Source organism: Egretta garzetta, unplaced genomic scaffold (assembly GCF_000687185.1).
Source record: "Egretta garzetta isolate BGI_Z169 unplaced genomic scaffold, ASM68718v1 scaffold209, whole genome shotgun sequence".
In the NCBI taxonomy this organism is placed as follows: Eukaryota; Metazoa; Chordata; class Aves; order Pelecaniformes; family Ardeidae; genus Egretta; species Egretta garzetta.
Window position 1 is genome coordinate 3,396,836 of NW_009260839.1, and position 14,215 is coordinate 3,411,050.

Below are 14,215 nucleotides of genomic sequence, written 5' to 3' on the forward strand. Positions count from 1 at the left end.
AGAGCCGAGCCACGCTTTCCTTCCAGTGGCACCGAGGTGAGCTCCTGATCCCGGCGGTCACCCACTCTTGAGGCATCTCTTTGTCTGCTTACAAGTATTTCCAAAAAACATTCACAAACCCTGCCCTGTGGGAAGGAAGAGCTGGCGGGCTGCGGCACGGCAGTAACAACAGCCATTCCCCCGCAAAGCCCACGTGGGAATTGAAGGGCTCTTCTGCTCCCCCCATTAATACCCTTCGGATTAGACGCCGAAGCCATAAGGCACGGTGAAGCCAAAGAGAAGCTGAACAGAGAAGGGAGCTCAAGTGGCTGCTTTAACAAAATGGTTCATTTTTCTTTGAAATTAATTGGCTGAATCCTGACAAAACCTGTTATTAAAAGAGCGCCCTTGCCTTTTTAATCATTGGAGTGGTTTGTAAAGCGCTCCCAGAAACTGGAAATCGTACCCTCTCCTCTGGCTCCTTTGTTCATTTCCATCTGGGGGGAATTCATGAGAATTCATTAAAAAATTATTGGCACCCCAGAGCCAAAGGCAACGGGCCTCTCAAAATGTCCAAATAAAACCTGCTCTAATGAATAACCACTGTCAAATGGCCAGGCAAAAGGGAAAAATAGGATGGCAAACAAAACTAAACAAAAACTTAAGCAGTTGCCTGTTAAGCGGGAGCTGCAATTACGTGTTCTGTGATTCACCCACCAACACCCACCCACCACCGCACTCTCCACCAAACGACTCAGGGCAGATAGCGTCACTCTAATGCCCCAGGACTTATTTTCTGTCAGTGAAAAGACAGGGCTGAAGGCAGCTGGCACACTCTAAACCTACAAATGCAACTTGGATTGTGAGAGTAAACTTGCCATCTTGCTCATTGCCCAGTCCCACCAGGACAAGTCAGCAGGTCCAGAAGAGGTAACTGCCTGATCTTGGGCACGGAGCCTGCGTGAAGGTAGAGAGCATCATCTGGTCCTGGATGGTGGTGAGAATGTGGTGCCTGATATCAGCTAGACCAGCGGTGGGAAGAGGTACGGAGAACCACCTGTATGTTGGGTTCTCCTACACCACAGCGCAGCCTGGGTCTGCATTCAGCAGAGAGCCGCCTCCTGCCTATTTTCAGTGCAGTTTTTCTCTAACAGGCTGTGGGGACCCTGCCCCAGCAGCCCCCGTCCTCTGCCACCACCCCAGTGTACGGGCTGTGGCAGGAGTGGGCTTAGCAGCATCTGGGCTGCCCTTGCAACAGCTGCATAAATATTCATCTCTTTGTAAACATAAACTGCCCCTGGTGCTCAGAGTCACTTCAGATTATTCAGATCGATTCAGCACTGTTAATGATTAAATACAATGTTCTTCAAAGCCTGCATTTAACAGGAAAGCTTGATTGGATTTACCATTTTGAGGTTGGGTGGGTTGTTTTCAGTTTTGTTGCTGGTCTTTTTCCTTTTCTTTTTTTTTTCTGCCTTGCGGAACATTGTGTCATTTTGCAAATGAAGAATTACCCTCTTGCCTTTTAATAAAACCTTCCATCTCTGAAGGATTCACATCCTCCTGCTTAATCAGACAACTGATATATCGCACGCCCCACCGTCATCTCTGGGGCCCTCTCCCCCGCAGCTGCCGCCAGCAGAGCAGCTCCTGCGGGTCCAGCAGGCTGAGCCCACCGTGCCCAGGAACCACAGGCTGGGGGACAGGGGACAGCACAGGGCCCAGGGAAGGCAGACGATTGCAAAGTACCTATCTGTGGATGGCATCCCTAGGGCTCCCCCAGGTAGGGAGAATAGGAGAACAACAATTACAAAACATGGTGCTTGTCCTGTAGAGAACTTCATGTCTTTGCAGAGGAAGTCAGAAGGTAAAATGCAGAATGAGGTGATTTAGTTGGTGTTCCCAACATCCTCTTGGCAGTGCTGGCAAGAAACCCCCAAAACTGCCGTGCAACGCACCATGCAATTTACCTTCCAATAGTTCATCAGGAGTCCGTTCATCCAAACCCTGTCCATCCATCACAGAGTCCCAGCGCCTACAGGAAATGTCCAGACTTAAATCTGAAGGAAGAACATTTTTGAAGAGCTACAGGTGAACTGGAGTTTTGCTGAGAGCTGCCATTGTATTTATTCCTTGACTTAAGAGAGACAGCACTTGAGGGCTCAGTCGCAAAAGTTAAGAAAGTAAAACCAAGGCGAGAGCACAACAGTGAAATTGCTGAGTTGCTACTAGTTGGTGACGATTCAAAAAGAAGATGTGAAATCAAAGATTCAGGAAAAAAAAGCCCTGACCTGACAAAGCACGGAAACTCTATGAGAAGCAGCAGAGGGAAGACAGTTTGCAAGTCAGCAAGATCGGTCCGTGGCAGGCAGCAGCAGAGACCAGCCTTTCCTGGGGCTGCCTGATCAGGAGGGACCAGCAGCATGTGGGCACCGGGACGGGGACGCATGCCCCAGCCTGACGCTACGTGCGTTAGCAGGAGGGTGACTGCTCTGCACACGTGGGTGCGTTTCTGCCCTCAGCCCTCTGTGCCTGACAGACGATGGACAAATACAAGTGACCCAGAGGGTCTGGGGTTACATCTGGTTAGACTCAATGAGATGAAATCCATTTTGGGATCTCTAATGGCCCTCGCTTGGCGGTGTCACACTGGAGCCAGGATATTAAGGGCACCTGTCAGGGCTATTTTAGGAAAAAGAGGCCTCCTGCCTGGTGCCCCCCTCCCCTCTGCACTGAGCTCACATTGTGTCAAATGAGGTCACCTGGAACAGGGCACACAGAAAGTTGTGGTTTTAGTGGAAAGCCTGGATGAGAAAGCGGCTTTCTGAGCTCCCTGGTCTCACACAGCTCCAGCCTGGACTCTGTGGGTCTATTTTTTGCATCCTCTGTGCAACTTCCACCTGCAGGTTTGAGACCCAGCTGCATACCTTGAGCTTTGCCAGTCCCCAGGGACAGGAAGAAGGTTAGGACTTCTCCTGGAGAGCTGCCTTACAAAGCTGAGCTGTTACCTTCTCCCATGGGGAGAGCCAGCCAGGGTGAGAAGGGAAATTAGTTCAGTGTCTACACATGGAGACTTCTCTCAATGCAGTGAAATAGCTTGTGTGATGGTTACACACAAACAGGCCAAAGCAGCTGGGTTCTGACCTGCCAAAGTGCAATGCTTTGAGTTTCAGAGGTGGGTCTTGATGTCAAGCCCACAGAGAGGCTGAAATGCCCAAGCCTGCATGCCCTGGGGCTGACCCATCACACCAGGATGAAGGCAGCAAGGACTGGGCTTGCTCTATCCCCAGAGCTGTTTCTGGAACTACCTCACCTTCCCTTAAGTACCACCATAGGTTACAGTTCCCCTGGTTTTGAATTACATAAACTAAGGTACATGGGCAGTTTGGCTTTGGATCCAGCAAAGCCTGTCCCTACAGAGCCAGCGGTGGTTGGGAGAGCAGCAGATGCAGCATCCTTTGCTTGACCCAGGATAACATGGGGAAAACACACAGAGAGGGACAGAGCGTGTTTTAAAACAGACTGCAAGGCAAGCATGTTAAGTGCTCCCTATGCAAAAGCAAAAGGAATCCTTCCAGCTCAAGAAAGATCCTGCTGTGATTTGTGAATTGAACTCTTGGTGAAGGCAAGTAGGCGTAGAATTCCTCATCAAATGAGTGGATCAGGCAGCCAAGAACACACTTTTCAAGGTTATGTTGCAGTTAATTTGATTTAATGTCAGAGCCTCTTTTTTGTTCTTGCCCCATTATCTCCTCCAAGACTCCATCAGACTCAAACTTTCTCTAGAAATTCTGCTTCCCAGCACAGTGGAAGCCACCACTTCATTTAGGAGATTCCTGACCAGCTCAGTTAACCCTGAATACTGTCACAGCCATGATGTGAGCTGGGTTTGGATATATTATCTACCTTTTGCTGTCAGCTTCTATCATTGTCATTGCAAACTCAGGCTTTTTCTTCTCTCAGACTAGAGACAGGGAAGATGCTCCAGGGAGTTTGTATGCCAACAAGTTAGATTTTTCAGAACCACTCATTTTGGATAGGGAACACAAGACTGTAGCCAGTCACACAGCGATGATTCAGTAACAAAGCTACTCCCAGAGATGGCTCGATTGATGAGGGGGCATGATAGAGTCCTGCCAACCAGCAAGTGCACCTCCAGCCACCTAGCATGGTGCTGCTAAGCCTGGTTTGCAACTCTCTTTCAAGGCAGCTGGAGGTGAGCAGGCAATGAAAGCACCCAGAAATCCCAGGAGGGTGGGAATCTAACTTTCATCCAAACAATTAACTCTTATACTAGCAGCATTGAAATTCTCCTGGTTTCTCCCACCCTACTTTCTTTCTGCTCTCCAAGCTCACCTGCTCTGAAGGACCAAAGAATGCCAGAACAGTCACCACAGCCAGCATGAGCTCCACAAGCACCAGCAGCAGGTACATTCCTGTAATATCCCCTACTCCAGAGCTGCAAGAAGCAAAGGCACATCCTTGCTCCTCAGCTCACCTTCCTCCTACCCCTACATCTCCCTCCCTTAAGCCTTTGTCTCTGAGCTGGATTTAAGAGCTCCCCCATTAGCACTTCTCTTTCACCCACCTGCAGAGCTACTTTAGAAAGCAGAGCACCAGCTCCCATTTCCTCCACTGCATACCCACACAGCTGTAGGTTAGGGCCAGCTGTCAAGAATTTAAAGATTTATCTGTGCATGAGTGACTGCTGGCAGGAATGGAGGGAAGGCAGTACTGGCTGCCCAGGTATAAAGCCTTGGTTTGCTTCTAATACTGCTTGGCTGAGGAGCTGCTAGATGGTGTGAACTGTGGGGTTACAGCTCATGAATTTTGTTCTCTTCCACCTGTTGTCAGAGCTGCTCATGTCTGTGTCTCTGCTAAGCATTCCTGATGACCCACGCGTCCCTCCCATGCTGCTAGGGACCCTGTGCTCTTGGGGATGCTCTCTAACCGGCTGGCTGCAGGCAGGGGCGAGGCTCAGCCCTGCGGCCAGGGTGCTTGCTGGATTCTGCAAACTGCATTGCATAGCCAGGCAGGGGGTGCTGGCTCTCCTCCGACCCTTCTGGGTTTCATCTGCCAACCTAATCATTGGGATATCTCTGTGGCTGGTGTTGCTTCAGGAATGAGTGCCTCCTGAGATTTCTGTTTGGAGAGGTCTGTCCCCATCCCAGCTGCTATGGAGGAGCCCTTGGTGAGCCCCTGTCACAGGGGGAATGGCCACTTACATCAATTTAATTTAGTTACAGGGAGTGTTGAAAGACCTGTGATTCAGTTCCTAATGTAGTAAATGATCTCCTTGCTTATAAATTCTGTTGCATCAGCAGAAGCATTTTATGTTGCTGAAGGCTGCACTAATCACTAAAAGACAGAAATATATCTTCCACTGAGATTTATCCCTGCACTTGAGCAGGGAATACAGATGCATCTCAACCCACTGCATCCGGGCTAGAAGGAAATTTCCCACTTGGAGCTCCTGTTGGTTTTTCTTGCTTTGGCTTTGAAACCGTTGAGGATGGCAGGAAATGGAAGAAAATGGGGAGATCCATATGGGTGAAGCTTGAGCTTTGTCTACCTGTTTCTGGCAGAAAGTGGCAGGGCTCTTTGCTGGGTCTCCCGTCCCTTTGCAGTTGCCACCCAAGCTGTGGGTGGGTGGGGAGGACGGAGCACCTCCGCTCGGGCTGCTGCAGCAGATGAAGGTTACAGGCAGGCATGAAGGGCACTTCTGTCATCAGACAGACATCTGCCCGCAGCCGGACAGAGTCAGGGAGCCTCCTCCAGCGGGCACTGCCCTGCAGAGATTAACCCTGAAAAGGGGATGGAAAAACCGCCCTGACATGAACCTGCATTCCCTGCTAGCAGTTCTGGAGGGAAATTCAGACGCAGGTGCAGGACCTGTTGAGTCAGGCTCCTTTTTCTCCCCTCTAATAATACCACCCTGAGAAGGGTCCCCAGGAGCTGGGAGCAGGTTACGTGAGGTCATGGGGGAGCCTGAGCAGGGGAGGTTTCCAGGAAAAGTGGAGCTTTAGGAATTCTGTAGGCCCTGGCTGTGTCTCAGCCCTGCGGGGGCTGGAGTAATGTTGGATTTACACCTGTGTAAATGAGAGGTGAGATCCAGTTTGGATGCAGCTTCCCAATAAACAGGCACATATATACATATGGGTACAGCACCCCTGAAAGGGGCACTCTTCTCGCCCACAGAGAAGTCCCCACATTGGAGTTTTTCTGTTCCAGAAGAAGACAAGCCAGGCAATAAATACTGGAAAAAGCCATGAAGGATAAATTGCTGTTGCAGAAAGAAATCCCTTCAGCTTGGCAGAAGCTCTATTTATCTCCCAAAGACTGTAGTCTCAGTCTCTCCCAGGGGAACATTAATGGATCTCGTTAGGAGCTCCCATGACAAACAAACCTTTGTCACATGCCAAGAGGACAGGCAAGTCTTCCAGCTCCCTGGTCCCCCCCTAGAGACGAGAGGGGATGCTTTGTCCTGTAAATGCCATGCCAGGGGACAAGGTGACAGAGATGCCACTGAGAGACCCATCTGCACAGGGGCTGTACAGCAGGGCTGCTAGTGAAGAGCCCTCTTCCCCGAGGTGCTGTGGGCTTGCCACCCACCTCCCTGTTGGCAGAAGCGGGCTGGGGATGGCAGCAACGCTCCCGGGGCTCCATCCATGCTCCACATCCACGGGAGGCACCATGGGTCTGGGCTGACGCTGGTGTATCTGCCTTGGCCTCACCTTGCTGCTGTGGACGGTCCTCAGCTCTGAGCTGAGCGAATCTCAACACCCGCTTGATGGAGTCGCCTTTGGTGAAGACCTGGGCCAACAGCTGCCACATGTCCCATCAGGCCTGGTTCTGCTCGCCTGCCCACTTGGCACTACCGTTCAGGAGACCGTCTTAGGGTCACGGTCTCATCAGGTTAAGTTACTCACCTATTGACTACGTTCATTAGTCAGGTATTGACACATCATGCTGAAGAAAATGAGGACTGCTACAGTGGCTGCTTTATTGTTCAGCCTGTTAAAAGAAAGCTGCTCCCCCTTTGCTTCTCCCCAAAAAGCTGAATATTCAAAAGGTCAGAAGGATGTCTCAGCATGAATCAGCCAGGAGACACATATCTAAGATCAAAAGGATTGTCAATCCAATTAACAGTCTGGGTTCCAGCAGCGGCAGGCGTTTTACGTATAAAATATACTCTATTCAATGTTTCATCTCCAAGTCCAGGTCTCTCTGGAAGTCTTTCTTCTCAAATCTTTTTTCCCTGTCTCCCCGCTGTCCCAGACATCCCTCAGCTGGTAGGAGCAGTTCTGTAACCAAGAGTGTAAATTCTCTTTTTTCTCTCCTTCCTCAGAAATACAGTCTGTCTTTTTTTTGAGGTTAATTAAAGCTACCTCATTTTCACATTGCAGCTGCCTGCCCAGATCAGAGGGAGGAAGCTCAGCATGTCGGGCTGTAGCAGAGAGCCAGACTCTGGGTTTCAGACCATAAACAGGGCATGAGCTGAGCAACCAGGGGACGAACCCCCCTTCCTCTGCCTGGGGTTGGGATCCATGCTGCTGCTCTGCCAGCCTGGGCAGGGGGGTAGCAGATCTTTGCCTGACTGCAGGTGAAGGCACCATGGGTTGATTTAAGCATAGCAAGGGGGATTAGCACTGGGGAAGCCAGAAGAGATGGGGAAATGTTTTTGGGTGTGTACAGGGGGCTGTACAAACCCCATCGTTGGGACTCTTTGTCAGGCATCTGCTGCTCCAGGAGTGAGCAGTGCCGGCGTGCCCACGGTCCCTCCGTGCCAGGCTCCCCGCGGGGCCGCAGTGCTCTGCCCCGTGCAGCCAGCCCTGCCCGCAGCGGAAAGAAATGGCAGCCTGGAAGAAGAGCTTGCTCAGGGCGGGTTAAAGTCAGCGTGCACCATGTGTAACAACAACTCGGGGGAAATGAAGATGGGCTATTAACACTCAGCATCAGCACCGGTTTCTCAGGGACGCCCAGGGCACCCACATTCATACCTTATCAGCGCATTAGCATTCACATGGGCACAACAGAGTCTGCACCAAAGACAGGAATAGCGATGAGGCTGTTATTTTATTGGACTTTCTGAAAATGCTGACCTTCCCCACGCAGTATTAGCATGGCCAGCAGCAGTGTTGCAGGCAGGCCAAGAGGTGTCAGTGAGCTGCTGTGACCTCCAAGCACACAAACCCCTGTGGATACAGGCTCCTACAGTCCAAATCCCTGCCCGATGGGAGGTAGGAAACCCATCCAGTGCTGCTGTGATGCTGCATGGATGTTCCTCTCTGGACAAGGATGGCTTGTAGGAGAGGAGGACTTGACACTGCCTTTGCATTGAGGCCAATATCCTGTCCCTGATAGTGGCACCTGATGTCCCAGAGGAAGATGGGGAACACACAAAGCAAGCAAGCCCTGACCAAACGCACAAGATTTTCCTGTTCCTCAGCCAAGTTAATAATAGAGCAGGAGTCAAACCCAGAGAGCCACGTTGTATTTTAAGCTCATCCCAATTAATTCAGGGGATCCATTGGGCTGCACACAACAGGCTAAGCTCCCCGGCCATGGGAAGGCTGCAGCAAGGCCATGCTGGTGGAGGAAAGCCCCCCCCTTGCATTGCTCTCTGATACCCTCATCTGGCTGAATCTGGAAGCTCAACCTCCCAATGGACAGGACAAATCCACCCCAAATGGGTCCTCTTCAGCTTTTAAGACAGATGTGTGGAGTTTGGGACGAGGAGTGCCTAAGCTGTCATTGGATGGGCAGGAGGGGACATGAAATGTCCTGGAAGACATGCCCACAGGTAGACGGAGACTCTGTTTCTTCTCACCAGCCATGAGAAGACTGCAGGGATCAACACTGGGCTGGAAGGCTCCTTCTGCAGCCTGTGGCAAAAAAATGGAGGTGTGGGTGGGCTTTGAGAAAATACAGCCCCCACTAGAAGAAGAGCAAGAAGACAAAACAGTCTTGGAAAGGGAGGTACAGCCCAGGCAGTTGCTCCATCAGGCAGCTATAGAGTGCTGAGCTAAGGGGAATTCACAGCAAAGAAAAAAACAGATTTTAAAAACATGTTTGCTTCCTTCAAAGTTATCCAGCAAGTGGTTTCCTATGAAAAGTAACCTTGGAGATGCAGCCTCCAGGTTGACACAGCATCACCCCGGTTGGTCCCCAGCTGTGCTGTGGCGATGTTGCTCTGGTACATTCTGTAATTGTTAATCAGCACTATACAGCGCGCAACCACCATAGGAATCAATGCTTAAATAAGCACAGAGAAGTCTTAGCTAATGAAATGGGTGTTCGTGTCTATTCTGGGGACAGGCTTGTTCTCTTGTTCCTGAGAAGTCCCCTGGATTTCTCCATGTGCTGAAGTTGAAGCGTGGCAGTTGTGACTCCCCAGCTCTGCATCTGCTGAAATCTTTCCCGTGACGCATCTGCAGCGGCATCTCGCAGATAAACCTGGCTGCTTCCGTCACCTCACCAGCACTGCATCGCTTCAGAGCTACGGGGCTCAGAGCCAGCAGGAGGGTTGGCCACTCATTTTTCTGGGTGTGCATCCATTGCACAAGTGTGTCTTATGAATCAATTACAAAGAGGGAGAAAATGGGGGCAAAATCAGAACCATGGGCTTCCCCTGAGGTTTCAGGGCATTCGCCTCAGGAGAGCTGCTTTGCTGTCAGCCTTTCTGTGCCCACTTTGGCTCCTTTGCCCAACCCCACTGCCTTTGCTCCTCTCACTGGTGCCAAGTTTTGTCCTTCCCTTCCTGAGCAATCCTTTTGGCTGGGAGAAACACACCTCAGCTGCTGGGGGGCCAAGAGGTGGAGATCACCCTGTCCGCATGGAAAGAAGCCCTGATGAGGCTTCAGGACTTGGCACAAGCATCTTGTGGGCTAATGGTCCCCTCTCCCTGCAGGACCCAAAAAGAGAGGGGAGGCTGCAGGCAGAGTCAGGGTTCCAGGTGGCAGAAGAAGTGGCATGTTGGTTCGCAGTGGGATGAAAACAACACTCTTTGAAAGCTTTCCAGGGACTTGCCCTGCCAGTGTATCTTTATTAAGGGTGTCAGCTTTGGAGCTCCTCTGGCATCCATGGGTGCCACCACATGATCTGGCTCCTATCAACAAGAAAATCCTCTCCTGTGAAGTTCCTCTGCTGGTTTTTCTGATCTGTGCAATGACTGTGCCTTTTCAGTCAACCCCCGATCCTAGAAAAAGCATCTCTTCCTCCTGCTTCCCTCCTTCGAGCCCCCATCCAGGGGCTGTGTCTCTCTCTTGTATCCCAGCCTGGTGTAGATGCAGGACATTTTGCTCAGTATCATGTGGGCAGAGAAGCTTTGGCTTCTGGCCGGCACCTTTCAGCCATCCCAGGATTGCTGCAGACTTGCCATTTTTGTCCCCATTGCTGTCAGTGGTGAGTTCTGAGCATCTTGCTCTGGACCTGCTCCCTTGAGGCCCAAGGAGGTCCAGATTAGCCCCTCCTGCCCCCAGCTGGGGCAGACCTTGTCACTGAGCAAATCTGAGCCCCCTCTGTTCATGATGAGCCTGGCCCTTCTGCATTTGGGGCATGCTAATCCTTCCTGCCCTCAAGCATGCTCCAAAAATAGCACCGAGCCCCTGCCCAGCCCAGGCACACCTGGGATGGGTCGGAGGCTGGGGTGCAGGCGGCAGCACGGGAGGGCAAGCAAGGGCTTCCCCTCTTCCACACGTCCTGCCCAAAATCATGCTGTGCCCAGCTCCCCTTGGGGGCGTGGGATGTCTGCGTGCCGTGGGGGCTCGATTGCCAGGGGGGATTCTCAGGCTGTTAACAAAAACCATCCGGAGTTTGTACAAGGACCAGTGTGAAGTAGTCGATGACAGCCACAGGATGGAGAGCTGGAAGTGCCATTTAACTCTGGTTAGCCACAGTTTGGGGATCAGAGAGTCAGATTCCATCACAATCACCTTTTTCTCAAAAAAATTAATTTCTGATTACACTTCCATAGGGGGATCTCTGAAACATGGCAAACTTCATTTTGGATTGACGCATTAATTTTGCCTTGGTTTTGATGATAAAGAAAGCTGAAAAATTTAATTTCCTCTTCATTTGCTTTGCCCCTGAATGCACTTGTCTAGATGATGCCGAGGGTGTTTGGATTTTTCCCTCCCCCTCCTTTGTTGTTTAAAAAAAAAATTACGAAACTTCTCCCACTGAAGGAGTGTAGGAGAAAGTGGAGCAGTCAGTGGGACACTTAGCATTAGAAAGGGGAAGGGGAAGAATGTGGCAATGGGGATGTGACTTTTTTGGTTTTTGAAAAAGAAACATCTGAAATGATTTTTCAAAGTTGAAAAATGTTCCTTTAAAAAAAAAAAAACCAGAACCTTCCCAAAAAAACTGCCTTTGCAAGCTTGGTTGTGCAATTGCTTTCTGGTTCTACAATTTTTGCACATTTCTTGCAAGGAGCCACAGCTGATGCTCCTGCAGGGCTTGCACAGCAGTCAGGCATGTGCGGGGATGCAAACGGGAATGTGCAGTTCCCCAAAGCTGGGCACCACTGTATTCCCTGCCCTGGGAAGGCTGGCACCAGGGGTAAAATAGAACTCTGCCATAGAGCCAGGTCCCCATTACTGTACTGACGCAGGGCCATTGAAAAGGCTGTGGAGAGCAGAGCGAGTGGCCAGGATTTGGCTGACCAAAGGCAGATGTCTCCAGCTGAGCGACTCCAAAGCGCTTTTGTAATCTCAGTAGAAAAATAGCCCGTCTAGAGAGGCAGTTTATCCTAGCATAGGATAGTCATAAATTCCTGATGTTTAGCTGACCTCTGCTTAACCAAGGTGTACAATTAGATGCTGTTTGCTACCCTTGGGATGTCTCCTCTGCTGGCCTTTTATTCTCCTATTTACCCCCTCTTGCCTGTTTAGGTCTTGAGCTTTGCAGGACCAGACCCTTTCCCACATGGCTGGTGCAATACCCAGCGCTGGGGAGCTCCCTGCTTCGGTTGCCTGGTTGACATTGCCATTGCAAACACAGGTAATAGTCATCTGCACCCCTGGACGCCTTTCCATCGGCTTGGGTGGGCTTTGAATGAGGATTAACTCTTAAAAAAAGGGGTTCCCCATGCAGGCTGCGGTCAAGACTAGCAGCAAAATAGTTAATGGTTAACAACAGCATTAGATATTTCTCTAGTCTTTCAGTTTCCAGTCACAACAGTCTTTAGAGAAGCAGCATCGATAAACCAGACTGGTGTTTGTAATGCCCGGATATATTTTGCTGTTATTTTTTGTGTTTTAATTACCATAATTTCCATTTTGGTAACACCCCTTCTTCCTGTTTTTGGTTTCCTGCTGTCAGATGACAGCCTGGCCTGTGCAGATTCACATTTCATTATGGATTTCACTGGCAGACACATACAAAAAGAAAAGCAGACAAATAACCCAGCCCCCGTCACTTCCCCAGCTGATGAGGCAAAACCATTCCCCTCAGCATGAGGATTCTGCAATTGAAAGGTGACCCCTTCTATCAATTTCCATGGAGACCAAAACAGAGCATCTGGGATTTAAACATTCTCCCATAATAATCAAAATTATCGTAAATTACCAGCACAAAGTTATTCATTCCAACATTTACTGGGATTTGTGCCTATAGGATTGGAAGAAAATGTGTTTGGGAGACCTAGCAATCAGCTTCTGCCTGGGGAAGGCAGAGCGGCGCCAGCTGGGGCTGGTGGGGCTGCCAGAAGAGGCTCAGGAATAATATCGGTACCGTGGCAGCAGCACCCTTTGGGGTGGTGTCAGGCCAGGGAAGTGTGACCGGGGAAAGGGACACATCCTCCAGAGGGCATGTAAGGCAGGGGAAGTACCTGCTGCTTATGCCCAGCTGCGTGATTTTCAAAAGGATGCTAAGAGATGGAGGACCACTGAATGAGGGGATGTGGCTGCTGCTGGCAGGGACCATGGCTCTTGGGTTGGTGCGGGGACTGAGCCACCCTTGAGGGCATGGTCCCCCCAATCCTCCTCCATCCTCTAGGAAAATCCATGCCCAGAAGCAACAGGGCACTGCAGGAAGGCGTCCTACAAGGGTTGCTGGGGACTGGAAGCCCTGCTTGTGTGGCAGCTAACAAAACGACCCGAAAAGTTGCAGCTGGAGCAAGCAAACATTTCTTTCCTCCCCTTTTGCTGCTGTCTGCACATGAAAAGCCCCTGACTCCTCTGTAGCCTCTGCTATTTGTCAGGTGGTGTGAAAGCTGGCCAGATGTGGAGTTTTTTATTAACCTGTTTACCTTTGCAAGTTATGAGGCATCTCATCTGCTGCAAGAGGTGTGATGCCAGAGCCTCAAATGAAAAAACAAGTCAGAAAACAAGGGGCAAAGAGTGAATTTGCTGCTCATAGGGGGTGGAAAGGGGTCGTCTGATTCCTGGAAGGATTAAGCTGACTCGTAAAACAGCCCCATTCAGAGAGCAGCATTTGTAAGCGCTGACATCTTAGCCTAATGAGGTTCTTTACCAGGCATTTGAGAAAGCGATTTTGCATGCTGCTCTCAAGAGGTTTAACTTGCCATACTTCATGTTCATACCTCTAACCATGAAAGGATGAAGAAAAGGTTTATTGCAGTTATGTGCTGCAATAATCTCCTCACAGCTCTTTTCTCCATATTGCTTTAAAACCTTTAGGAGCTTTAGAAAGATACATGGGTGCATCCTGGGATGTCTGGACGCAGTGGGGTTGTGTGTGCTCTCGGCAAATAAGGCTCACAATTTATCCGGTCCCAAAATCCAGGGCTAACCCCAGAACTCAGTAAATCCAGCTACATAGTCTGGGAGGTGAAGAAAATCCACCCTGTTAGCTTGCTGGAGGCCTGCAGAGGTTAGGCAAGCCTCTTTAGTGCGGATGGGTAGGTACTTGGGTCTGCACGTGGCTGGCACAGAAGTGTCTGAGCCAGAACTCAGGGGTGAGATGCTGGGTTTCTGTGGTTTGCACTCACACGAAGAGGTGGAGGTATGGCACCCTGGGGACCAGCACACAGTTACGCAGCAGTTCAAGGCTGTCTCTGTTCCTTGGTAGAAGACACACCAAATCCCCAGGGCAGGTCTGCATGCAGGTCCCACCAGGGAACCGGCCCCCAGGCTGTGGGGACCGGCAGCGGGTGCTGCCTAATGCCCCGTGCTCGCTGGCAGCCAGAGAACAGGCTGCCGACAGACGTAGAGCACAGCCACTGCCCTGAACATCCTTATGTATTATATCCAGGGCCTCCAATGTTTTAAATGGG